The 27,810-nt window shown below is 45.3% G+C and overlaps 1 protein-coding gene across 5 annotated transcripts in view; it reads left to right on the top strand.

Moving 5' to 3' along the window:
* LOC121669408 (USP6 N-terminal-like protein) overlaps window positions 1-27,810 on the top strand; it is an 83,271-nt gene that overhangs the window by 9,865 nt on the left and 45,596 nt on the right. For 4 of the 5 annotated variants that reach the window (XM_042038311.1, XM_042038314.1, XM_042038310.1 and 1 more), the window contains exon 2: window positions 3,362-3,443. The gene's annotated coding sequence lies outside the window, so the exon portion shown is untranslated. Of the gene's footprint in view, window positions 1-3,361; window positions 3,444-22,038; window positions 22,199-27,810 lie in introns of all 5 variants that reach the window. The other variant, XM_042038313.1, reaches the window with a different exon arrangement.

Here is a 27,810-nt window from a genome sequence, read left to right as displayed (position 1 = left end):
GCTGCAAGAGTTTGGCTTCCCAGTTAATCCAGGGGAAGTTTCCCTCTGGGAGGACTTTGAGCACAGCTTTTAAATAAAACTTTCTGCTGAATGTATCAAGGAGAATATTAGGTTGAATACAAGGGAGAAGTTTCCTGTGATGAGGGTAGTGAGGCACTGGAACATGTTGCCCCCAGAAGTTGTAGGTGCCCCATCTTTGGAAGCATTCAAGGACACGCTGGATGGAGCTTTGAGCAACCTGGTCTGGTGGAAGGTGTCCCTGCCCATGGCAGCAGGTTGGACTATATTATTTTAAGAGGTCCCTTCCAACCCAAATCACTCTGTGTTTCTATGATTTCTCTGCTTAAATATACAGCAGATCAGGGCCTGATGTGTTAGTGCCTCTCTGGGAGGGACAAGTTCTGCTCTCCTGTTCTCCTCTAGCCCTAAGGCTGGGGATAGGTCTATCTTCCTGACTTGTTATAAACCTTTATCTGACCCATCTCAGGCTGAAAAGACATTGTATTATGTGCTTGTTGCAAGTATGTTATCACGTTGAGGATGACTTCTCAGGGCCTGGTGGCTGGGCAGCTGGCATGGCTGTGGCAGCACTCTCCTGCTGAGGTCTGAGGAGCTCATCACATATGTGAAGGGAGTCGTGCATTTTCCTCCTAAAAGCAGCACGCTTGGCCTTGATGTTGATTGTGGGGGGCCAGAGCTGTTTGTCTGAGCTGGAAATTGCTGATATTGGAAGATCATCACAGGATGGGGGGAGAAAATTAGCATAAGCCTCTTAGAGAAAACGTAATTACTTCTCAAAGCTGTCAGGAAACACCAATCTCCCTATTTAGGCTTCAGAGTAGGGTTTCTTTTATGGTGAGTGTATCTGCTTGTGATGGGGGCATTAGCAAAGCTGCATAATCGAACTTGGGGTCTAGCAGGTCCTCCAAGGTCATGTGCCTGCACTTTTGGCCAATGCCACCCTTCTCTTTTTACTTTTTACTGCTTCTGGTATGGCAGACTTCTGGTCATTCCTGCTATGCAGAATTGCCCTATTTCTCTGCTCCATCATTTTTATTGTGTCCTTCACTCCTGATCTGGAGATGCTTCCTTCTCCCTTTGTAGTCACCTGGCATCACTCAGTCCTCTGCTGCCTTGCTTCATAACCTGCTTATAAACTGGTGAATCTTTGCTGCATTAGATGAAATAAAAGGTTATCATGTTTCTGCAGCACTACTTCAGTCTGCAACAAGCAATGAGTCATCTTGTCTTGGCCAAGGACAGAGAGGGTCCACTGGGGTGGTGACACTGAGAAATGCATATTTTGATGGACAAGCTGGAGCTGCAGGAAGGCAGCAGAGGAGCTCAGCTGTCATGAGTGTGTTGTCCATGCTCTGCATTGCCTGGAGCCTGGTTGTATCTTGGCAAGGAGCAGCCCTGGGACGAGTGATTCTGCTGAGCACTGTGAGAAGGAAGTTTGGGAACCAAGGGGGAGGCTGGGCAGTCTGATTCCCTGGCACTCAGCTCTGTTTCCAGTATATTTGTTTGCTGCGGGACAAAATGCTTTGTCTGAGAGCTGCAGTTGCTTTGGGAAGGCAAGCCAGGCTACCTTCATATGGCTTTGATTAAATCCAGCAGCACTTAAGGAAGCTTCAGGCATCTCTTTTAGCCTTGCTCGGCAGTACTGGGAGGCGAGGACTTTGAACTTTGCCAGTGATGTTTCTGCAGCATTGTCTAAGAGTAGGAATCGCGTTGAGAAAGTTGTTAATGGGAAAAGGAACCCGAGGAGGAAGGGAGAAAAGGTTGTCTGGTTATCAGCATGTTGATTCTCCCCATGTGCATGGGTCAATGCCAGTGCAAATGAAGTCCTACAAAGCTAAAGCAGCCCCTTCAGATTTAAGCCATGTAAAATTAAGGTATGAATTTCCTTGTTTTTTGTACCTTTATACATAACCTGCCACTGAAGATTATTGTCCAGGTCCTGTTATTTCTGCCCTTGTAGAACTGCTGAACAGTGTTCATTTATGGCTTCAAAAGAACAACAGAAGACCCTCCTGGAGGTACATAACAGGAGTAAAAAGCTCTTGTGTTTTGGCTAATGTAGAGCAACAGGGTGATGGAAAATTTGTGATTGAGGCTGGAGTCCAAGGTCTGTGCTGTGGTCTTGTGGCCTTCAGCATCTTCATCCTTAGAAATGCCTTCAGCCCTTCCATAATGGGAAAGGAGAAAGGGGAAAATGAGTGAGGGGGAGCCATGAATGGATTACACTTTTTCTCAGTTCTTTAAATACCAGCTGGCAATGACCGGTCTCTGAATCACCTGCAGAGCCTGGGGAAACAAGTGAGTCTCTCTTTCTCAGTCCAAGGTAAACCAATGTGCTGCATGAGTAAGTTTTCTCACAGTACATAATGAGGTCCGGTTGGCAGGAAGTACATGAGACATTGTCAGGCTGATTCTGTACCTTCCACTTGCTGGTTTGGTGTTTTGACTAGAGACATTGTCTCACTGTTTTCTTACCTCCCTCAGCTTCCAGATCCTCTCTATGTTACAGTGTGTTTGAGGATGGTCCCTCATCCACCATGTTCCTTGCTATCCCCAAACAATTGCATGAACAGGATGGGAAAAGTAAAGTTGTATTAGATGTGGTGACCTTTGGTTCAGTTGTATCATCACAAAAACATCTCCTTATGGCTGCTTAGAATTGTTTCCAGTAAAACATTTCTGCTGTCTTTTCTTTGGCGTGCAGCAGGCACTTCAAATGCCCGAAGTGAGGTGTTTTTGCAGCCCGCAGAGGTGACTTCTATCACAGCTCTTGCTCAGTGCTGGCTAAATGTCTTTTGTGTGACTAAGGTACAAAAGCTTTATACAGCAATCAGTGGAAAATATAAAGCCATTTGTATTATGAAACTATAATGATGATGAAGAAAAAATGGAAGCAGCCTGGCTCTGACATCATGTGGGATTTGCCTCCTCTGCAAACCAGAAGAAATCACACAGGTGCTGTGGAGCAGATCTTCAGCAGCATCTCAGGGAACGCAGTAGGGGCATTGTAGGTGATCCCATTTACCAGCCTCTTTTCTACCCCTGCACATAGATGCTGTCTTCAGTGCATTGGCTGTTGAGGAGGCTTTACTGGATTAACAGCCTTGGTTTGGTACTCATCATCTTGCCTTTTACTTTGGCTTCCTTCTGTGATTTTGGAGAAGTCCCCTGACAGCCTCATGCCATGTACCTCTGATATGGTGCCAGGGCTGGACAGGAGTGTGTTCAGGGCTGGGATCTAACACCCTCCTGATTCTCGCGAGATTGCTTTGGCATCCTTCCCTTTCACCAGCCAGCTCTTATTAATGTCACTAATTACTATTCTCTGTAATGCTTACAGGATTTGCCAGTTCCTATATGCCGATGGGAATCGTGTTACGGCTCCTTGTCAGTGCTATAGGAGATGCTGATGCTCTGAACAGGTATGTTTGTCGTGTTCCTGGCAAGGGGAAGAGGGGCTGTATGTGGCATGGGGTGAAATGTGTGCAGGGGTTGCCTGACGGGTGTGGAATGGATCCTGTGGTGCAGACTGATCTGCAGTGAATAGTGATTTTTTCCATCCAGAGGTTTTGAGAAAACACTGAGGCAGAAGATAAGGTTTGCATTTAGCCTTGCTGACAGCCCTCTGAGGAGCAGGTTGAAAAACAGCATCGTTGCAGAGCAGCTCCTGGGAGGCCATGCTCCTTGCTAGCACAGGCACTGCCTTTTCCTTCCTGGAGCACCAGCTGGGGAATCCCGGCCGAGCTCGCGGCTGCGCAGGCGGCTGCTGCGCCCTCTTGCTCAGCTGGCCTTTGGCAGCTCCGCCGTGGCGTGCGTCCGCCTGCGTCCCGAGCGGGGTGGGAGGGAGCTGTGTGCGTGTTGGTATCCAACCATGAACAAATCTGCTGTTGTTTTCTTAATGTATGGCAAGAACAGCCTGTAGCAGCTTATTCCTCCCTGGATAATTACTGCTCTGCTCTGCCACTGATTGTTCTCAGGAGCAGTGGAGTAGTGCCTCCCCTGCGCCGCCCTGTGCATCCTTTTGCCTGAGTTATTTGGTTTGTTATTGCTTTAAGGCATCAGTGCTCAAATGAAAAATCTAATCTGCTCTCTTTGCAACTGTTTGACATTCTAAGTGCATTGCCTGAGTCGAAGTCCCTGAGATGCCAAACATGCTTTCAGTGATGCCTCTCGCTGTGCTACTAGCAGGTCTGTTGGCACTTTGATTTCAATTTCTGCATTACTTTGAGGAGGGGAAAATATAGGACTGGGTTGCAGTCTTCTATTGTATTATCTGGAATTGTGTTCCCAGCTGATCAGAGGTGTGTGTGTGCAACCACTGGAATTGGAGTGGAATATTTTGCCATCTGTGCTTGCTCGAGGGAGGTCTGAAAAGCGGGTGGATGATCCTGCTATGGGAGTGTTAATGGACAAGGAGGGTTGGCCTGGCACGTGAGCTCGAACCTTCAGCTTGCCCTAAGAGCTAACAAAGCAAAAGAAGCTCCTTCTGCAAACGTCCATCCCTGATGGATCTCATCAAAATGGCATTGTCTTGCATTTAGTTTGCCTGAACGGCCCATTTGATTGTATAAGGATATAACCATAACTTGCTGCATAAAGCTTTCTTGATCCCTGAAAAAGTGAAATGGATTCATTATGGAAAGAGATCTTTCTTGAAAACCTGGTTCATCTGGGACTGTCTGGGTGGTGCTGCAGACGTGCTGGAGGAGTAGGAGTCAGGGTGGAGCTGTTTCCACCTAATTCTCCTTTATTTCCTGGGGTTTATCACAGCATGCAAGCAAACCTGCCCTCTGCTTTGGAGCTGAAAGCAGAGCTGGTTAGTAGAGCACTGCTTGTGCTTCCCATGTCAGCCTTCTCCTTATGCTTTCCTTTTCTTCAATTAATTGTCTAGTGTAAAAGGCCTCTTCCTTTTTAAAGGGGAACAGCAAAGGTAGGAGTGCCTCCATTTGCTAGCAAGCTGTTGCAGGTGTGTCTGAGCGGGGGGAGCCAGCACTGAGTCAGTGTCCCAGACTCCTGGTGACTCAGGTGGCAAAATCCCAGGTTATTCCCTTCTCATGCCTGAATGGCAGCGAATTTCCTGTAACAAACTTTCGCCTTCTGTAGTGACCATGTAGGGAATGCTGTACCATCCTCTCCCTCCCATATGGGTTATGACCAGCTTGGTTCACTGGGGATGCAGGCAAGTGGTGGTGGTGGTGGTGGTGGCACTTCTCTTTCTGCCACCACAGGTGGAAAGTTGATTTATCTCAGCACCCTCAACCCTACTTCTCTCCTTTTTTTTCCTCCCATGTTTTTTTTGTTAAGATGGGATAAGTCACAGGCGTTGGAGCTGTCTGTTGAGCTTGAGGAGATTCTTATGCAAATCTGGAGGCTATGTTCTCCTGGCAGATCTGCTTGCATGCATTATCCACTACTTCGTTGTACTGGAAGGAGATCTATTTTCTGAAACATGGTTTATTTTTAGTCAAGACTTTCCCTGTCTAACTGGCAAAAGTTCAGCATTTGCAGCAGGATTTGCAGAAGAAGCAATTTTGCCAAATCTCCGACTGGGGGAAGGGAGAGGAAACGTTATATTGGCTAGCCAAAAAGCAAATGCTGACTTGAAAAATAGCTTAGAACGCTGTTGTGAGAGCACAAGGGTTGGGTAATGCAAGTTGAGAACAGCATTGTGTTGCTGCAGTGGATAACTCAGTCTGGGTTGCTCTTGCTTTCCTTGTGACGGCTGCCGCAGAGGTTAACCAGCAGTGGGTGAGAGGTGCTGCTCAGGGGCAGGTGGTCAATGAGCCAACCTTTTGGCCTGATCCTGAGCAGTGAATTAACAAAGTCACGTTAACTGCAGCGTCCATGGGAAAAGTTCTGTCCCTGCAGTGCATTGCACTGTCCTGTTGCACCCGCATTTGGGGCCACTGGAGGCTCACCGAGGGTTGAGCTTTTTGATGATATGGGATGTATCATGCCCGTGTTTGAGTACCCTTGTCAGATACCCTAAAATGAATAGGGTGGCACATGGGATGTCCTGGGGCAGTGCTGCAGCTGTCTTCTCCTCTCTTCCCCAGCTGCTGCTCCAGGGACAAACTGTCTTCACACGCCTCATTGCTTTCACCAACTGCTTCTAACCACTCTGGGTCTTGCACTAGTTTCTCACATGAGCAACAATCTTTCAGGGGTGGAGGAATATTTTCTTCTTGGTCTTGCATCTCCTCGGATGTTTCTACCACTCCTTTAACAGAGTCATCTTTCTTACCATTAGCTGGTAGTGCTGCAAGCACCAGACATCTGAGAATGACATCAGAGAGCAGATGACTGTGTTCAAAGCCTTTGGTACTTACTCCTCTGAAAAAATGAGAGTTGATTCCACATGTGGGCATGTAAATGATTTGTTTCCTGCTGCAGGTTAACTCCTGCCGTTTGCTTTATCTTTCTTTTTCTCCCCCCCAGCCAGCAGACAATTGCACAGCAGCTTTGTCATGGTTCCATTAAGAAAACAAGGAGAAATCCTTCAGTTCCAATTTGCTTCTGAATGTTTGGAAACCAGAAAAAAGAGAGGAAGTAACACTAGGAATTTAGGTGTATTCTGCATTTGGTCCAAGTGGGTACATGTTGCCTGCAGGTAACAGACTTGTATCTTCGTGAAAGGATTGGGGATGAAACAAAATTTTAAGTGCTGTTTCAGTCACTGGAGTAGAAGCACCATGAGAATCAAGGTAGGAGCACTCATCAACGGCTTAGAGCAGTAATCTTCCTGAAGGAATTAATCTAATTTAACCTGATAAAAGAATTTATGCAGTGGGAGAAGTCTCCACCATTTCCTGCCAAGCTTCCTGAGAAACGAGGAAAACATAAGTGCCAAAATAACAGTCTTCTCTCCATGGAGGAGGGGGCTTATGTCTTCCTAAGACCTGTTATTATCTTTCTGTTAAGAACCATCTATATTAGCTGGCAAATCAGGATTGTTTTAGCTATTCAGTTTTCCCTAGTTCCCTGGGGACTTCTAGTTGCAAACCTATTTCCAAATCCCCTATCCCTGTGGGATGCAGATGATCTTGTGTGCCCCACTGTTGATGCAGCAGTCGGCTCCGTGCTTGCCATACACCTGATGGCCTGTGGATGTAGAGACTTCAGAAGTTTGAAGCTTTTCTTTAGGGAAAGTTTGTGGGTGGTTGGGTTTTGTGGTTTTTCCTTACATTGCTAATTATTTCAGGGAAGCTCCTATCTTACTAGTGCTTTCTCTCCAAAAGCACTTCTCTTCCTCTCTGTCTCTTGCCCTCAGAGGCTGGAAGAACACTGATATGTCAGGAAAGCCAGCCTCTGCTTTAAATGGCCTTGAGCATGTCAATGTTCAGCTCAATTTCCTCTTAGAGTGGCATGCTACAAAATGAGCAGGAATCTCAGGGCATCCATGGGTCAGCTTTTTTTCTGATGCTCAGGTTAAAAGCAAGGAGGGTTTTGTGTGTGGAGGGTGTGTGTGTGGAGGAGGAGATGTCTGTTTTGAGTACTCTGATAGGAAAATTTTTTTTCTATCAGTGAATTTTTGCTGATATCACTGAACTGTGCTTAAAGTATGTAGGCATATATTGTAATCTGCTGGCAATGTCACTGAAAATAGCTGTCCTGGGTTGGCCCAAAGGTGCATGTAAACTGCTAAGGTCTGAATCAATACCCTGTCTCCAGTGGTGTAAGAGGAGCTGCTCTGGAAGGAGCTGGATGGAGGCTGAGCAGCCTAATTCAACATTCCATCTGCTCTAGCTTGACCCTGTGCCTTGCAAATATGCTGGGTTTTAAGCAGGCTGAGAGCTGCTTTTGGCTGGCAGCCTCCAGCCCCAGGTACTGGGGCAGGTGAGGAGCTGCCACGTCTGTGGCTGAATGCTGGAACACACGTCTGCATGGGAGGGTGCAGCAGTGGGAATTCTGGCAGTCTCTGGGTTACCTGCAGCGAAGAATGGAGCTGACTTCAGATTGCTGGTTTTAAAACCTTTGTTTAGTGCAGGTGAGTAGTTCCATGGGCATTCCATCATTTGTGCTCACCCAGCCCTCCCAGCACAGCTGTGCCAGTGCCAGTGTCCCTCAGCTTGGTTTTGCAGGCAGAGACCTCCTGCAGCCCTCATGGAGGGCCAGCTTTCAGCAGCTGCCTGAATTGCTGCTTATCCCCAAAGGTGCTTCTGCTCTGCTTTGCTCTGTAATTACTTGCCACGCGTTGTATCCTCCCCAGCAGCTTTCACTGCAGTTTTTAAAAGGGAAGATAAGGAACAGTGGACAGATGGACATCTGGGAGAACTGCTGGTAGTGGGCAGAGGGGGTGTGGTTTTAGCCCTGGTACTTGCATTCAGCATACTCTCCAGGCAGGATCCCACTGTGATTCTTGATGAAGTTTCCCTTTTCTTGGCTGGCTCATTGGAAAACCCTTTTCACTCCAAGTTTTGTTTGGAAAGAGAGACGCCCACACAGATGGCTGCTCTTCAGTTGTCATTCATGTTGGAATTTTTTATGTTCCTTTTTGCATTACCCTCAGGTGAAAACCAGGCTTGCCAAAAAAACATTTCCCAGAATTGGAAAGAAACTAAACACTAAGAATATTCTGCTGCATCTCTCTCTAAGCTGGGAATGCAGTGGGCTATCTCATATTTTATCAGTTCACAAGGGATTGTGTTGCTTTTTCTTTTTGGCTGAGTTTCCATGTAGTTCACTTGTTTGTTTTCCTCAGAGAAAAGGTACAGCTTTCATTAAGGGTGGTTTTGGCTATGTTTTGCTCCTTGCTTGAGACTGTGAGTGGTTCCACTTTTTCCAGACAAGTGCCAATGCTCTGCTTTGGAGTCCTGCTGGTCTCATCTGATAAGGTTTGGGGTGTTTTTTTCCTCCTAAGTAGCTCTCAGAATTGCTGGATTGATATATAATAAGTGTTTTTAGGCCTTTGAGGTATTGTGGCAGAGGGGAAGGGGAGGAGAACAATAACACTGCTGGAAAACATGGGTTTGGTGTGCTGGTGATTTAGGAAACTGAAGTTACAGCCTCTTGCTTGGACTCTTTGCTGTGTTCCAGGATGCTGTGGATGGCACAGACCATAAAACCTGAATGGTCTTGCATTGCTCCTGGCCATTTAGCTGTAGAGAAGAAGCAGAGTTAAGTCACAGCCAGCCAGTGTGCAGCTGTGGTTGGACTTCACTCCCTAAGTGCCCTGGAGGGGATGCTGGAGGGTCCCGCACCAGGGTGCAGGAAGATGAGGCTGAGAAAATAGGTGAAAATGACAACCTGAAATGGCAAAGGTTTCTGGTAGGTTTCTAGCATTGTGGCTTGCTGGCCATTTCTTTATTTCGTTATCTAACCCTGCAAAATTGCTGTGGCAGGGCTGGTAGTAGGCTTTGGGAGGCTGGAAAGATGCCAGTACAAGGAGGTGGCTAGTGCTTCCTTCCAAGTGTATTAACTCATTCCTGAAATATGCATTTCTTAAAAAAAAAAATTTCTAGGGTAGCTGTTTTTGGGGCCTCTGTGGTCATGCTTTGAGTGGAAATAAGACTGTCAAAGGGTTCTTCAGGACGGCAGGGCCAGGCACATGCATAGCCTTAGATGGTGCTGATAGTGCTGCCATCAGCCCCACGTGTTTCCAAACCTCCATGTTGCATGGTGAGGAGTACACCAAGGAGAAGCACTGTCCCCCAGGGATTTAGCAGATTGCATCTAAGTCAAAGATTTTTTTAAGGGATTGACAATCAATCTTCCACTCCTTGTTTTTTGCCCTGGCACAGTACTGGCAGTCCAGGTGTGGTAGCTGGGCTTGTCCCACATCCAGGTGGAAGCTGTTGGGAGCATTGGAGTGGGGAGGATCAGCGGGTGGAACCCTGAATGGTGTGAGTGCCCAGCAGTTGCCAAAATGCCTGTGCCAGTTTTCCGCTAAATGCAGTCCTGATTAAACGGGGTAAAAACCAAATTTATGGGAGCCAGGATAAATGGTTCGACCATGGTGATTTTCTTTTTGGTCTTTATTTCCTAGCATGCAGTTGCTGTGATTCTTTTGTGTTACTTTTATCATTCCTGATTTCTGAAAGTATGTTTTCATTTTTTTTATTCTTTTCCTGAGGGTTTTGGGCAGTGTTTTCCAAAGCTATTGTGGTGGGCATTTCCCTTCTCTCTCAGAAGCAGCTTTCATTTTTTAATGAATAGCTCAGCATTGTTCACATTGTTTTCCACTTTTATGGGCTTTTTTCCCCTTTTGACTTTGGCTAAAGCAGTCTCCTAAATACTTCTGGAGTCTTTTGGGTCACTTTGCAGAAAATATTTCTTTCCTGTTACAGAAGGCCTCACATTCAAAGCTCCAGGCAGGAAAGCTGTTTGCAGCACTCACATTGGAGTTTCTGAAAGTGTGATTTTTGCACAGCTTTTGCTTGGTTTTGGCTGGTTTCAGTTAAGATTGTGCTGAGTCTACCTTTGAGCAGGACTTCATAACCTTGTTGGAGTTGAGTTTCATTGAAACATTTCTAGTGACATAACCCTGCTACTACTGGTGTCTACAGAGCCTCCCAGGTCTTAAATGTGTTCCACTCTTCCAAACCAATGCCTGTTTTCAAACTCCCCAAGTTCCCTGCAGAAATAACAGGTTATTAATAGGATCTTTATGCATATGTGATTACCAGACCTATGTTGCACTCAGAAGCTGAACCCTGTGGTCAGCATGGCGTACATCTGCAAACCTCCCTTTGTTTGTTCAGAGCATGATGATCTGGCTGTGCAAGCACTTAGGTTTGCTTCCCTAATTTCAAATGAGTTGCAATAAAGAATTTACCCACTCAGGTTCTTGTGGAACTAAATATTGTTTATTTGAAATGGGGGTTTTATTTGCATTTTTGGGTTTTCTCCCTTGCGCTGCAACAGTGATGAACAGCTTTGAGTTACATCAGCCGGTATTTGTGGCATAGCAGTGATGTTTCCTAGGATGTGTCTGACTTCTTCCACCCTCTGCTCATGATCATTGGTCTTGCTGAGGGGGCACAAGGTCTCCTGGCCTGTTGGATACTGGGAGTCTGCTGATCCAGCAGTGAGAGGCTGTGGTGAGCCAACTGCTCAGGGACAGGATGTGAGCTACCAACCACAGCAAGTCACTATGATCTTCTCAGCTGCCACTCGTTATCATGACCTTGCAGCATTTGCAGTGTGTGATCTGATGCTCAGGAGATAGGTTTCCTGAGTGGTAACTGTCTGAACATGCAATCCCAGTACCTGTTGCAGCTGACCAGCCAAGTTGGATACTGTCTGACAACATGCTCCTTTGGCTGTAATTCCCCATAAGATAGGGGGGGCAAAAAAGAGTGTGGAGGGAGAGAAGGGGGCACATGTAGAGGTTAATAACCTTTTCTCAGGTCTTTGTTCTCTTTTATCCTTTGAATTACCTTTTTTTTCCCCCTAGTGTAACAACAGAATTTTGTAATAAAATCCACATGGGAGAAACCAATGCTGCGTTTTTTAGTCAAAACAGTCTCCATGTCATCTGACTATTCAAATGGCCACAGAGAAGTGTTTGGATTAAGAGACTAGAGGCTGAATGCACGTTGAATGCATTGGTTTCTCCACTTTAATGATGTAATGATGATGCTGTTAGAGAAACCACAAAAGAAGAACGTTTCTCAGACCATCTCTTCCGAGTTCATATCTGTAAACTGCAAACTCAAGTCCTTTTAATAGCAGTTAAAACTGTTGGGGTTTTTTTGAGAGATGCTTTTTCTTTGTTGAGTTTTGTGGTGGGACAGCAATGTGTGCTTGCAGCTGGCGATGGGTTGGTCTCAGAGCAGGGGAGCTTGTCCTGTTTCAGCCCTTGTCCACTTTTCAAGTCATGCCATGCTGTATCAACCCCTCTGGGGAGCTGGTGATAGGTGTGGAGGGATAATAATTATTCCTCTTCAAAACAATGTTGAAGTATGACTTTCAAAGAAAACCATTTTCTTCAAAACTGTTTGCTTATATTGACCTAGAGTAATACTCCAAGCATGGTGATGACTTTTATTTCCATGGGAAAAGATGCACTTTCTTTCCTTCTTTAATTTAGTTTCACTTAAGGTTGCTTGAAGCAGCTGTTCCTTTGGCTGTTTTCAGATACCAGCCAAAAATACTGGTGTTCGGCCTTCAGAAGGATGTGCAGGTTAAATGAAAGGGTAATTTACTGAAGGACCTAACCCTGGCACTGCAGCATCCCTTAGGTAGGTGTAGTCATCGTTATCTAAAAATGTCTAAGGCATAATAAGAACTTGATTATGCCCCTGCTTGAAAATCTGGTTAGAATTTAATTTTAAGAAGGACTCATATTTGACATTTTGAATATTATTTCTGAGTGAAAATGCTGTATCTTTCTCTTTCTGCCACCGAAAGGAAGATCCCCTTCAGGCCTCCAAGGCAAGTAGACATCTTCATGCTGAAGTGGTTTCTCTCTTTGACTCTTTTTGCCTGGTGTATTAAAATTCCTCCAGATAGGCTGGGTTGTGTTTAAATTAGCTTATCCTCTACCTTAACTACAAAGCTCTCTTGAATATTTTTTACTGTTAGTGTTGAGAGAGAGAGCATTTCTGTAAGTAGCCCGATTCCAAGGCTATCGGTACATTAATGGGGGGGGAGGGAAAAAGAAGTCTATGCTTGAGCTTTCTAGCCTTGGAGGTTTGGCAGGCATGTTGTGAAAGAGACTCCTGCTTCCCTGATGGAAACCCTTTGAAAACTTTGTTTGACTCAAGGGACTTTGTATGTCTGGTATAGAAAAGCCTGCAAGCATACTCGTCTCTCAGCGTCTGTGGAAAAACTAGCTGCTGTGTCTGCTTGTGAGTGTTTGTCCTGGGGATCTGCCCAAAAATCTGTTTTTTCCATTGCTTGAGCGAAGTATCAGGCTTGGCACACTTTGTCATGCAAACTGATACAGATAGGGTTGGCAGCTGGCACACCTTTTAAAGAGCCTGTTATTGTAATCTTGCCATAACTCATTAATTATGCTGTTGAGGTAATCATAGTGGTGTACTAGTCTAGCTAAAACAACTGCTGTACAACCAAGGTTCACTTTGGTTCTGTCCTTCCAGTTTGGCATGCTGCAAAGGTACAAGGCAATTCTGTTCTTCTGTACTTCCTCCCTCATTTGTACTTTTGTTGTTTGTTTTGGTATCTGTGATAAAATAATCCCCTGCTCTTCCTAACCAGGTTGCAAAAGCCACAAGGATGATACGTGGGAAAACAGACTTGGTGTTAATAATTTAGAAGGTAGATCATAGAATCAGAGTAGTTTGGGTTGGAAGATACCTTAAGTATCGTCTCATCCAACTCCCCTGCCGTAAGGAGGGACACCTTCTACTAGACCAGGTATAAGATGCCTGATGCTTTCTTAATAGTAGCAGTTGTACACATGAAAATGTGATTCATTTATTGATAAGAACACCCTGCAAAAGGTGTACTGTGTGAATTTTTACCTATGCAAAGCCTCACTTGTAGGTGTATAAATTCATATTTATACCTAACTGTGAATATATCTAATGAATGATTAGATATTGGACTGCACTTGAAAAATCACAGTGGTTGTGCTTACTGAGAACTCTATAAAGCTGCATGGATTCGTAAATTGGGCAATCACTTCCTTTTTTGTGGAAATGTGACCCTAACAAAGAGAAGTCTTTGGATTGATTTCAGTTACATATTGTTTTCCTTCCAAATCTAGAATTGCAATTTATGAAAGTTGCAGGGAGACAAAGGCTTATTGGATGTTCTTGAGAGGGTTTTTGAGATACCCTTTGCAGCAAAGAGACAAGGAGCTGTCAGCTTTCCCCATTTGGTGAGCTTGTCCCCTGGTATGCTCTTGTCTACAGAGCAGATGCTGGAGGGCACCAGCTCAGTGCAAACTCTGCACTAAAATGCTCTGCTGGTCTGAGGTAAATGTAATTGCTGTGTGTCTTTCCCAGGGGCTGAGCTATTCTCCTTCCCTGGAAATGAAGAGGAAAATAATCAGCTGTATTAGCAGATCAAAAAAGAGCAATCTACCAGCCTTCCTAATGCATGGGTCATGCGGTGCCTGGAGCTGGGCTTTTTGTTAAGAGCAGCTCAAATAAGAAAAGCAAGCAAACCTCCAAACAAAACAGAAACCAAAACTAACAAAGGAAGCATCTGTATTCTGATGAACTGATATAGGTGAGGGAGGAAAAAACAAGTCATCAGAGACTTCCAAAGGCTTGCTGTTTTGGTCTGGAATCTGCAGCTTGGAGATGGCAAGCACTTTATAGACTGATGGTGATGCAGATGGATCTATGGTGCTATCCTAGGCAAAAGCAGGCTGAGTGATGAGAAGTGACTGATGATGCTGATCTAGGATGCAAGAAGGTGAAGACTCTGGTCTTGCTCTGTTTAGAAGAGTTGAGATGCACCTCTCCAGGGCAGCTCTTGTTCTGTTCACTGTGTTTTTGATGCAATGAGAGGTATTAAAGGAAGGAAGGAAGGAAACTTTGTCCCAGCATTGGCCTCTATTTTCACCTTGCATAGTAAAGCAGACAGTGTGGCACCAGTTTGTGGCAGTGCTGAATGAGCATCTCTCCATGGCAACATGGTAGGAGCCCTGGGCCGCAGGGCACTTCAGGCTGAGGTGGGTTGGTTCATTTGAAAGCCTGGCACAAGGCAGCGATGCTTAGGTTAGTGTTTTTATTACTATAGAATTTGTAATGCTGGGTTAAGGATGCATTCCTGCAAGTACATGAGCAGGACCATTTGTTCTGGTTACTCTCCTCGTTGCCAGAAGCCCAACTGGTTCGAGGTGAGAGAAGAAAGAAGAGAAAGGGTTGTTTTAGCTGGATGCCAAATACAAAGAGGGAGTATAATGTGCCCACAGGCTGCATCGTCGGCACATAAACCTAGTGAACAGGGGAGAGGACAGACTGCTTGTATTGGCACTGCTGTCAGCTCTCATTTTCTCACAGCTGGAGGACCATGAATGCACAGACCCCATTGATGGGATGTCCTGGTTTTAACCTTCTCAGTCCAGGGATTTGACAGCCCCAAAGCATAACATGTTTCTGTGTGCACCTTTCCAGTAGCAAAGGGTTTCGCACCCTTTGCTGAGTGGTCCCTGCCAGCCCCAGAGCTGGTTAGTGCCATGCTGCTTATCTGCACCTCTCTGTGGAGCGAGAGGTGACTGGCCCACAATTTCTAATTGTGATCATCACTCTCACTATTACTATCTTCAAAGTCCACAGAGCTCAGTTTTTTTTTTAACCAGCAACTGGTGAGAGAATCCTCATGAAATTTTGGTAACATCATTTTAGTACCTTAAAATCCTTGGCTTCTTGTAATCAGAAATGAGTAACCTGGTGTGAGAGTACCTCAGTACTCATAGTGTGCATGAACACTTGAAGCAGCTGCCTAGGATGGAAAGCACAGGAGGAGTGCAAAGAAACAACAATTTTGTCAGCCTGGTTGGAAAGCAGCTACAGCAGTGAGTAAATGCTTCCTTTTATGTGCACATGCAGTGTCTGACATCCAGGCAGAATGCTGACAAGCTGCTGTGGCTTGGAGGACAAGTTGAATGATCTGCATAAAGTCCTTACAATTTCCTCTCTCAAAGCAGAAGTGGCTAAAAAACCTTCAGAAGAAGAGGACCTGTCTGATTTTGTTGTTGTTAATTTGTTCTGGAGGGTTGGTTGCTACAAGGAGAGGGATCTCTGCTCTGTGTTACTGGTTTTGGATCTGCTCTTGGTTCAAGGAGATAGAGATGTCCTCTCTGTGAGCCATGAACCTGTTTCCTGGACCTTGTGCTCATGCATCTTCTAACAGACAGAGCAGCCTTAGAGTCAAGTGGATCTACTGCCTCCCTGCCATGAATGTTTCCACTGTTAATGAAAGATATTTTTGTTTTGGAGGAAAAACACACCCAAAGCCACCCTGGCAGGTTTGTTTGTGCCAGGTTTTGACTTGGATACTTAGTGAAACAGAGGAACAGCTTGAAAACAGTGCCGTGGTCCTTCAGCTGCCTGAGGAGAAGTGCAGGAGTAAAGTGGCTTAGAACTCCTTCAGTTCAGCAGTGTGGCATTCCTTGTGAGTGCATTGATTCTCACAGCCTTCCACCATCAGCTACCAATTAATGGCTTTGGGAGGGTTTGGTGTGCATGGGAAAACTGTGGTGTAGAGAGGTGATCCTGCTGTGTCTTCCTGGAAGTTTGTCATCTCAGGTGGCGCAAAAGTTTTGTAAGCACTGTCTGCTTGTTGCAACATCTAAGATTGCAATGGTCTGTGTGGGAGGGATGTCCATGCACATGGAGATGCCTCTTGCCCTCAAATGTTTTCTGTAAAGTTTGTGGCCCATTAATCATGAGTGTGCGTCTTTTCTAATGGGCTGATGGTTGTAGATGCTGGATAAATTTTGTGCCGTGTGTTGGGGATCTCAGTCCTGGAGTTTGAGCTGCCTTTTGATTGATGAAGGGCTGCATTTGTTCTTGTCTGTTTCAACATTTGCAGCTTCTGTTTGAGTGAAATGCTATGGAGAAGACAGGACATTCTGTGTCTCACTGTTTGGGCTCTGCACCAGAGAAAACATTTCCCCTCTGAATCCTTTGCCCAGGAAAGAGCAGGTGGTGGTTGTTCTCTGCAAGAACAGCTGGAAGTATCTGCGGTCCCCTCTTGATCTGCTTGTATTTCAGAGCCCTGTCAGAGACAGTCTCTGAAGACACCAGGTCAAAGGCTTTAAATGCTGGAGCCCAAACCTCTCCCAGCTTTGCTGTAGTGCCCATGTGTGGTAGCTCAAGAGTAGAAGACCTGCCACGCTGGCTCCCAGCCAAGGTCCAGATTAACAGGTATCCCCTCCCCTGGTGACAACCAGAGTGGATCCTCAGGGAAGGAGGCAACTCTAGGTTTAACAGCTGCACCGGTGTTGTCCTCCTGCAGTTTCCATGGTACTTTGCAGACACTTTCTGTAACTCACGCTGAGTAGCAGAACATGTCACAACATAACTGTGGGTCACTTGGAAGAAGTATTTCCTCCTTCTGCTTGACTTTTTTCTATCTACTCTCTCATGGTCTTTCACTGTGAAGAATTGTTCTTTGCTCCTAACATGGTTTGCATGACACCAGTGGGTCCTGCAGGTTGTTTTCTTTCTAGCCTCAGTACATAGGTACCTTTTTTTGTGGTGCCCACAGCTTAATGTTTCATGATGATCCACTGTCTGCTTTGACTGTGCTGCTCTGGAGTCTGAATTTAGACAAACGCTTTGTGGATGCTTTGAAGGGGATTAGAACTGACCTTTAATTGAAGAGAAAATGGAGTAATGTCAGACTTATTTGCAAAAGTATTCTGTGCTTCTAGCTGGAAGAGTTGTTGAACATACCGAAGAGAAGGAATTTAGAAACATGCCCACATGACCCCATATCTATTACTCAGCAGGCATTTTTGTTGCACATCTTGCATTTATTTTATAGCTAAAACTTTAGGCACTTTATCAGTGTTTCCATTCTGTAACTGGACACCCCTTTGCACTGTCTGCCTCTCCAGCCAAAAACGAAGTGAGAGTGATCCTAGCTAACAGCATGATCTCAGCAATTCATCTAGATGAAGACAGAAGTTGGCTGCTCTCTCCATTTATTCACTTAAAGTACTGAAAGCCGCAAATGAACTTGTTTCAGTTTTCCTAATGCTGTGATAAGAAAATAACCAGCCCCATTTCCTAAAATTTTCCACAGTTGATGTCCATGTGCATAGAAAGATCCAACACATCCAAAGTCCAACTCACAGGTTCCTATACATGAGCACCACTGCTTGAGATGGCTTGATGGAAATAACGTTGCATCCAGCAAGTCAATCACCGTGTTCCACAATAGATAGTACACTTAATAGCAGCATAATTTCCTGTGTTGGCTGTAGTTTTTTCTGATCTCCCCTCAGCAAAGATTTATATTTGAATGTCTATGGATTTCTGTGTTGTGCATATAGAGGTATTGCTTAGTATGGACTTCCGGGGACAACGGAAAAGCTTTGCCAGCTCTTGCTCTTGCTTGGTGAGGAAGGGAGCAGGCCAGAAGTTAAGCATACAGATCTCTACTTCTCTGCTAAGCCTTGTGCTTTCTCTGTGCTGGTCCATATTGGAGGATTGGAGATCCATCAACAGCAATAGAGTAAAAACTGTGTGGTAACTGGTTTTGGTGAAACTTTCCTGTGTGTCTTGGTTTCTCTTTCCAATGGAATTTCCTTGAAACTCTCTACCCATCTTCTGTTCCTGCATCAGATTGGGAAGGGCCTTTGTCAATGGCAAGGGCTCCCAATCACTAAGATGACTAACTGATAGCTGCCTGCCTGATCAGATGCTGATGGCTTGGCGGGATGTTTCCTCTCCTCCTGCTTTTTGGGTGGTCCCACAGTACCTGTCATAGTTTCCTGTGAGACTTGTATTCACTGTGCATGTGGGATTTGTTCTTCGCCTGTGACCAGAACGTGACTGGTGTTTCTTTAGGAATAACAGCAGCAGAACCAGGTAGCTGTCGTCTGCTCTCCAAAAAGCACTTGGTTACTGTTTTCTGTTATGCTGCAACAAAGCACTGCAGACTCTGTCTTTTGCTCCAAATGCAGGTAGCTTTCTTTGGTCTTTTGTGTTCCTGAAGAACCTTGTGGCAACGCTACACCAAAATTCTGCTGTTCAAGTTGAGTTGTGCCATGGACATATCCTTCCCCTGAGGGGAGGAGCAGAGCCTGGACCAAAGGTGACTGATGTTATGCATTAAACAAGGTGACTTGCCACAGTGTAGTTGGCATCAGTGGTCCTGGGAGATAAACTTCTGTGGGGCGTAGTGTGCCCACGTGTCCTTCCCACCGTGAGACGAAACTTGGCACAGTCTGGCTTTGCAAAGCACAGTAAAATGCTGTTGGAGAACGTACTCTTGACCCTCTACCCTACTGCTGGAGCAGAGCCTGCAGAGTGCCAGCCTTTGTCAATCTGAAGTCAAGGGGCTGTTGTCCCCCAAGGTGCAGGGGATGGAGAAGCCTTGCAGCAGGTTAGGAGGAGGGAGCATCTGTGGTTTTGTGTGTTCTGTGCCCACGTGGCAGAGAGTGTCTGTCAAGGCATGGGTTTACAAACAGAGGAGCTCATTAGTTAGAGCAGCCGGCTGGTGTGGCAGAAGGCCCGGGCTTGGGTAAGCTTTTGGGCAGCTACTCGAAGGAGGAGGCAATTGCTGAAACATTCATAAACTTGACTGTGAGCAGACTTCCCAGTTGCCTCATCTGCAGTGGAGATGAGGGAGTGCAGCCAGGAGCTGCTGTACTCATCCCAGGAGAGATGGCAGGGAGCAGCAGGCTCCAAAGTTAATTCTCTTCATTAATTCCCATAACAAATTTCCACCTTCAAAAGCCTAAATGAACAGAGGCCTGCCAGAGCAATACCTGGAGCGGTAGCTTTTTCTTTTATTTTTTTTTTTGCCTCGTCCTGAAAGGTTCATATGGAGGAGAGTGCTCTTGGAGTCTCAAGAAAAATAGCAACAAAACAGTGCTAAACACTGGCTATAAAAAAACCTACTTATTTGTTGCACGTGTTGAAATGTGACAATGGGGGCATCCCATGCAAGCCCTTGTTATTTTAGTTTTTATTCTTTGCTGCATATGTAAGTTGTAATACTCTTTTTAATAGTATTCCCATATATTTAGAAAGAAGGGTATAGTGTTTTAGCCTCCTAACACCTTCATTTTTGCATGTCTCTCAAGGCAGCCAGGTGTGCTGGTACCTGGTTTTATGGGCCCATGTCCCACACAGGCTAGGCTGACCTATCTGGTTGAGGGCATTTTCCCAACTGTTGTCTTGTTTTCCTTTTTAAGTTTTCTCCTGTTTTCCTCCTGAAAAGTAACAGTGGATGGTGTGAAGAGCAGAGTCAGGAATTGAAGGATAACTGCTGCACTTGTCCTCAGTTCACCCTCTCATGTCTCTCACCACGACAGCCTGTGTTAGCAAAGATGACAGTGTGTTAGCCAGAAGAAATAAATTTTTTGCTGTTTGGGGAATTGGCTAATCATTACATGCCTCCGTTTACCCAGTTAAGAATGTGTTCTTTAAAACTGCCTGCTTTCTCCCAAGTTTGTATCTCTTTCAAAGAGGTACAAATTTTGTTATAAAGTCCTCTGCAGCAATGCTGTCCTGAATCTGATGCTGCTTCCTACAGAGAGGCTCCAAGTGCTTCTGTGCAGCAGTTGGGGAATGGCCTCCGTAACAGGACAGAACTTGAAAGGGGTTCTTTTTAGTTTTTTAAAGGTACTTTTGCAGATGTTGTGGTTAAAGGCTTCTATTTTTAAAACCCTAAATCTTGGAATGTGGCTCCATAACACTATGTAGTGGGATTTGGAAAACGTCTGCTAAAATTGTATATACAGAACAGTGAAACAGTTAGGTCATGTTAAAGTTGTTAGACTTTCTGATGCTAGTGCATGTCTTTTGGGCTTTTGGTTTTTTTTAAATGAATGTTTTTCTTTTTAAAAATACAAATAATGGACCTTCCATTTTAGACAAATGTCCCTTTTTTATGATGGTGGGGTTTTTTTCCTAGTAAATGGCTTTTTTAGTGGGAGCTGCCTTGCTCTTTCCATCTGATGTCTGTGCCCACATCTCGGACTGTTTCCATTTCAGAAAGGAGGAGGATTCTGGTGCTAGCAGGCAAACTTCAAAAGCTGCTATGCAGGGAACTTCGCAGTTCGCATAGGAATTCGGGATGAGTGAGAAATAAAACAACACAAAAATCCCTTAAACTTTTACTGCCTGCAAAAATAACAGAAAAATTTGCTTCTTGGTTCCTCTAGTCCTTGTCATGCTAAGGTACTGAAACTGAATAATCCTTTCATCTCCTAAAACGAACCAGAGATATTTAGGAGCACTCAATAGCTTTTAAAGAAAATACGATGTTTTTCCTATTGAATGCTGCAGTTGTGCCGTCACACTCAGTGACTTAAAATGGGACTTTTGGGTGGTGTTTAGATGCAGGACACAGGTAATGGCCCTCTTTCCCCACATGCAGTGTTATTACTGGTGTTTGACACACCACAGACCCAAGTGGTACCCAGTAGTCATGCTCACCCTATCCCTAGCACCCAACTCCAGCCATCCTCATGGAGCTGAGTTTGAATTAGGCAATGTTTTTCTGTCCAAGCCTCCTAAGAGCCTATTGAGAGGGAAGGGGAATGGCTTTTCTTTCCAAGAGCAGCTGAATGCGGTGCCCTAGTTACCATGGTTTTTTAAATGGAGTACTTCAGAGGATGTACAAAAGCATCTTTAGTACTTGCAGTACAAGGAGAATGAAAGGACCTAGATTATGTCAGCAGTGTAGTGGAGGCTTAAGTGAGTATCATTCATTTATTGTTAGGAGATGACCCAATTTGGATTGTATTTATGGAGTTGGAGGGGAAAATGGACCTGTTTCAGATTACTTTTGAGCTTTAAATGTACTTACAGGCTTTGTGTAGGGATTGCATTGGCTCCTGCTGGGTAAACAGAGCCTTTAGGAGGGTGTTCCCCATGTACTGGAGCAGTGATGTATCCTGGCTTGTCTTGTGCTGCCAAAATGGGTTGATTCATACCATGTCTCTCCACGTGGCCATGTACTGAGTGGGGAAAAAACTGAGTTGTCAGACAGAACTTGCCCAGCTGATTTTTATTTATTTTATTGTATTTTCTTGCAAGGCTTTTAAAGCCTCCAGTTACTATATAATTTGCAGACTGGTTCCAGCTAAGCAGATCCTTAGCTGAAGGCTGTGGCCCTGCAAAGGACTGGTGAAGGTAATGGGTCATGAAGTCTGCACACAGTGGGATGCTTCTTTTGGTTGTTCCTCCCCGCCCCCCCCCCCCCCCTGTAAAACAGTGGGTGGTCTATTTTAAATACTACCTGTGTCATGGTCCACTGCCTCCTTCTTTTCACCTGGCTGTGATGGCAATATCTGCATCTTCTTCTGGGAGGCTCCTACTGTCCTTTAAACAATTTTGGTGCTGCTGAGAGGAACACACCATCTGCAGGTCCTGTGAAGGATGTAATTTCTTGAATTATTTCTTTTCCCCTGCAAAGGTTCCTGTAGTCATTACATCACGCTCGACCCTGATGATGCAAACTGCTTTGAGAAGCGTCCAGAGCAGAAGCTGCTGTCCTTAAACCCATCTGCAAATTTGAGAGGGGGAAGTGAGAAGAAAAGCATGGAAAACTTATAAGGAACTGAAGCTTGGTAAAGGTCAGCTTCTTCAGCAAACACTACATGCTAGCTCAGGTGGGCCTTGTGTGAAGAGCACTGGGAATCTGAGTTGCGTTGTAAATTCATTACCAGCATTCACATTTGTTTCAGTGGAGCCAGGGTTGCCATCTCCAGCTAACCAATGCTTTAAGTCTGTGCCTCTTCCTCTGCAGAGGCACATGTGCCTCACATCCTCTGCAGCCTGCTTTTAAGGGGAGCCCTTTCCCTGTGAAGAGGAGGAGAAATGCATCCATCCCTTTTCCCATGAAGAGGGGGAGAAATGCTCCCATCCCTTTCCCCATGAAGAGGGGGAGAAATGCATCCATCCCTTCCCACAGCCGTCCCAGCAAACCACAGTCTGGTCTGCTCCAAGGGGAAGCTGTATTCCAGCTCTGGAGGTGTACGGCAGGATGGTCGCTGGGACACCCGCTGGAGGGAAGAGAGGGCTGCAAGCACTTAGAGACTGTCTGGACTTGCTCCTTTGAAGATACCATCAGCTGCAAAGTCTGGATGCATCCTAGCACCAGTGCATCCATGTCCAGGGTGTGCTGGCACCACTTGACTTCTGCATTAAGGAAAGTTGTTGCTCTGTAAGAATCAGCATCCAATGCTTTTAGGTTACAGAGACCTGCTGGCTGAGAAAGCTTTTTTTGTTTGTAGGCCAGAGTACCAAAAGTAAGTTAAATGCAGGTGTATTGCACAGCTGGAGGTGGGGGCAGGCAGGTGGTCTCTTGGGGCAGGGTCCCTGGGGTCTGCCAGCACACCAAGGTCAGAGCAGCACCAGGTTGCCAGCAGCAATTGCAGAATTGAGCATGTAGGGCAAACTGGCATTTCCTTCTTTTCCTGGCTTTCTCAGGAGTGCAGATGGCAGGTTTTGAGAACTAAAGGCTTCATACAGAGAGGTCTGTCTAGCGAGGGATATGTAAACCTCAGTTCAGGCTTGGATGTGTTCCTTTTCTGTCTGTAGAAGGTTTAGGCTGATTATTCTGTTCCCTTTAGGTTTTCCTTCCTGTTTTTTTTTTTTTTTATTTTTTACTTAGATTTCATAGTGTTGATCCAAGTAAAGGATAATGAAAATTAAGTAACTTGGCCTGCCTCTTACACAGCCACTGCCGTGTGTAGTTAGCAGTTTAATGAGAAATGAGGCAAGGCAGAGCTCAGTTTGCTCTCATATGGCCAAACTGGCTGTGCAGGACTTAGGAGTAAGATGGGATAGTAATCGAGTGTGATGTTGTGGTCTTTAGGGCAAGACAACAGGAAAAGCATTGTATTCCTTTGAACAGGATGGAGCCTTTCACGTGATTTTTTTTTTTAAACTTTAATTCTGTAATCTTGATCTGTTATCTAAGAGCAGGAAGACGTCCTAAACTTGGAAATGTATTTCATCTACTCAAGGAGAAAAAGATTCCATCTTGGTCTGTCTAGGGAGCCCTGGTGTCCCCCTGGTGTGGGGCATCTTGTTTGGCAGATGCTGGGGGTTGCTGTGCCCAGGGCGATGCACTGAGTGACCTTTAAACTTGCATTAGGGCTGGAGGGTTTTTCCTCTGTTGCTGTTGGCTCACCTCCAAGGTATGTTGTGGGCTGTGCAGTGCTCGCCTACAGAGCCTCCCCCAGACTTCCTCTTCACTGTGTGTCTCATACCTGGGAAGTCACTGCAGAGCAGCTCTCCACTGGTGCTTCTCACTTGGTGAAATCTGTCTGTAGGGGCAGTCTGTCATTGATCTGGCCCGACTAGTTAGGCTGACTCCTTCCAGAGCTCACTGGAATTTCAGAAGAAATAAAAAAATAGCTTTAATGTCAGTGGCCTTGCATCAGGAGGATCGATTACTGCTTTTTCGTTCATCCTGCTAGCTTTTCTCCTAGACTTCTTGGGCATGTGCAGATTATAATTTAATTTCCTCTTTAACTGAATAACTTTGAAAGGACTAAAATCAGCTGTTTGGAGTTGTGACTGGGCATGCAGAAACTTTCATGCCTTTCTCTTCTACAGCAGATAATGCTTCAGGTGCAAGAGGGAATGGGAGCGCTGTCCTGTGAAGCAATCCACTGCACGTCTTGCAGCCAGAGTCCTGTTTCAAGCCCTATGGCTCTTTTAATCTCATTTGTGACCCTCAGCTTTTAAAGAGCACGGCTGAGCCTGCTTTTTTACCTTGGCGAGTTTTAGTCCCACATGTTATGGTCCTCAAGCCCGGAGAGTGGCTTTTCTGCCACTGCCACTTTTCTGCCTGATGCTTTTAACCTGGTTTCAATGTAACACCCCTGTCTGCTTTCTCCTAGTAACCTCTTGCCCTATTTCACCTACATTTTGTACGGAGTAGAAACCCTACAGAGTTTATTTTCTACTTTCTGGAGAGATGTAGTCTTAAGTTAATTGAGGGAAGACAGATGGGACCTGCCAGCTTTTCATATGCCGGCAGCCTATCAAGGGTAGAAACTGTCTGGTGGCTTGCCAGGATGAGCTTGTTAGCGTATTGCCACAGGGTGGTTAGAACTCGGGGACACAGGGAATGACTCCTTACAAAATTGGGCTGCAGTAGTTAAGGTGTCCACAGAAAAGTGACATGCGTGCCTCACTCTTTGGAGCTTGCAGGGTGAGCCTGTGGATTGGCCGTAGTGTGACATAGTGTGACATCCTTGAGCATCCCTACCGTGGCTGGGTGTGGAAGTTTCAGGGCTGGCTTGCTCATCACCTGCCTGGGCTCCACGGTTGGATCCTTGAACCCCGGCGGGGAAACATGAGCTCTTTTCTTGAAAGACAAAACGCGAAGTGCTACAAACCACAACGGCTTCCACGCTAAAAATACCATAAAAGGCTGTGTCCTTAGGAGCTGGGCATGGGAGCAGTTCCCACCCACATTACTGCGGCATGAGTCACCAGGCTATTGCAACTGCTCTCCATGTGGATGCCCGGCTGAAGATGCACTGGGAACAGAGGGAGGAAGGGGAACTGCTCCGTAGCGCTGTGGAAGTGATGAAGAAGAGGATGACATGCGGGCATACGTGAACACTTTGCTTTCCTTTTGTTAGATTTTTTTTGTTGTTGTTTGGTAATTTTTGTTTGTTTGTTTTTGGAACTTCCAGCAAATGGTATTTGCTGATGATTTGAACTTAAGGCATTTGCAGCCAGGAGTCTTCTGAATATGCAGAACCCCCCAGTTTGCTTTTAGGAAGCACAGTAATTGCCACATGATTAATATGAAGCTGGAAAACCCCTCTGACATGGAAGTATGTTTTATTTACTCTGTCTAAGCAAAGTTTTTTTTTCTCTCACTATTCTCTCCCCTCACCTTCATCCTTTTCCCCCCTACCCTGATGCCAAAATAGGCTGTGTGTCCTTGTGACAGATGGTGTAAAAGCACATTTCCCTTACATTGCACACTGTTCTTCCCTGTGCTTTTTATCCAACAAGCAAGTATGAGGGAGTAAATTTGTTTAGGTTGTTTAGATTTCTTTCCTGAGACGCCACCCACCTGTCCAGGCCCCAACAAGGCTATGGGGTATTGTTTTCCCTTTTCCTTCCCTTCTGCTTGACATCTTGGCTATCGGGATTTACCGGAATAAGTTTGTCAGTGAGAAATTCTATAAAAAGCTTCCTTTATTTAGACACCAACCCAATAATGACCTCATGTGGGCACATCTTCGAAGTTCCTTCAGGCTGAGCGGACAGAGGGAGGTGGTGGCTGTGAATTTGAGCCCTGCCTCTTTCCTAGTACACCCCTCTGGTTGTGCTCGGTGGCTGTCCTTCAAAATAACCCCAATCCTGCTCCTCCTCCTTTGGGGAGAGAGCAGGGAGGCCCCCAGCGCACTGGTGCATCTCTCTTTAGCAAACTTTTTAGCAGTAGAATATAGCTGTGGTGGTCTGGTTGTTTTTCTACTCATCACTTCCAGGTTAGTCCTTTGCAGTGCTCTTTGGTGGATATTCACCTCGACTTCTCAGGGAAGCAGGAAGCTTGCACACTCGGTCTGTTTGGTGCTACCAAATTTTGCATCAGGCCAGTTTCAAATAACTTTGACAGGGAAGCAGGTGGAGTAAAGGTACAAATGCCTGCATGGACAGGCAGAAAGCAGTGGGAATGGGTACATATGAGATGTATTGCTTGTTTTGTGGTGGAGGGAAGGAGGCATCTGGAGGGGGGCAGCAGAGCAAGAGTTGGCCACCAACGTAATGGACTGTCAAAATTATTTTGTGTGTGACTTCTTAAAAAAGTGTTGGTTTGAGTGTTTTTAAGTGGGGGAAGGGTGTAGATTTGTTAAGGGTTAAAAAGTAGTGAGTGTGACCTGGACAAGGCTTGTGGACTTTCTGGAGAAGTTATTCCTGGATTTCATTCACATCTTTGGAGAAGAAAGCCTGTTGTGGTGTGCTAAGCTTCCCCTTGTATGTGCTCAGTTTGTTAAAATGTTATCACAGGTGTTTCCTTACCGGCCTGCAGTAACTCCTGGGTGGTTTTTCATGTGATCAATAAACCAGAGCTTATTTATTTAATGGAAAGATATAAAAGGCTGAGGGAGGTTAATTGACTTCCTTGAATTCTGCTCATCCTACTGTTGAAGTAAGCCCTAAGGTTGATGCACATCATGGCTATTGCTCTTTAGAGCTGGGAGACTTTTAGCAGCAGACCGACCAATTCAGTGTGACCATAATGCAGATTTTTCCAGTCCTGTCTAGAATTTGGGTCAGAAGAGAGGCAGTTTCCAGCCCTGTGCTGATACTTGCTTTGCACTGCTGCTCCACTTGTTGTCCTTCCCAAATTGACCTCCTTGATACTCTGAGTTTTTAAAAAATAAAAATAAATCTATATTGCACAAATACTCTGCAACATTGTATGGGTGGCCAAAATACTTTGTTATTTTTAGAAACTTATTTTGCAAAGTTAGGTGTTGTTAGAAGAAAATACAGATTTGCAGCTTCCAGTTTCCGGGAGTTTTCCAATCAGGTAGCACAGAAAAGCAGGATCTTTGTGGGGACAAACAAAGTCTTTTCCTAGGGTCTCTTGTTGTGGTCCCTGGCAAAAAAAAAAAAAACAACCCAGTGTCCAAAATACAACCTTAATTAAAAAACAAATATGTTTTTACCACTGGGAAGTGACATCTGATAATGTTTTCTCTAAAGATGGGGTGTGGGGATTGGGTATTTTTAGCTGCGGCTATTCTCAAGTTGTTGTTTTGTGACCTTCTCCTAATAATACATTTCTTTAATACATTAGAGTTTTTGTAGTTCTAGAAGCTTTTTCAGACAAAGATGGGTGGAGAAGAAAAGGGAGCAGCAGCCCATTGGCAGGAGAATTACTGAAATCTGTGTTCTGGTGAATATTGGTGCCTAAGGGGGTGCCATGTTAGAGTTGGGTGTATCTCATGAAGGACCTTTCCCAGGTCAGAGACGTGGCTTGTGCCTTCCTCTGGCTGTAGCAACTGTGAGATTTCCATTGCCTGCTTCTTAAAAGCAGTTGAGAACAGGATCAAGAAGGTTTAGCTAGCTGAAAGAAGAAAGCTTAGACAGAAGAATGACGTGGATAGAGATACCGTAGTGCAGGAATCCCATGGAAGGGCAGGTGTAAGAAATGACAGTTCAAATGTAGGTCTTTTTGGTTTGGGGTGTGGCTGACTGACTGGAG

Source organism: Corvus kubaryi, unplaced genomic scaffold, assembly GCF_017639235.1.
Source record: "Corvus kubaryi isolate FWS band 111438036 unplaced genomic scaffold, C.kubaryi_AGA036_p1.0 37392, whole genome shotgun sequence".
In the NCBI taxonomy this organism is placed as follows: domain Eukaryota; kingdom Metazoa; phylum Chordata; class Aves; order Passeriformes; family Corvidae; genus Corvus; species Corvus kubaryi.
Note: the sequence above shows the minus strand (reverse complement) of the source record. Positions and strands in the feature narration are given on the sequence as shown.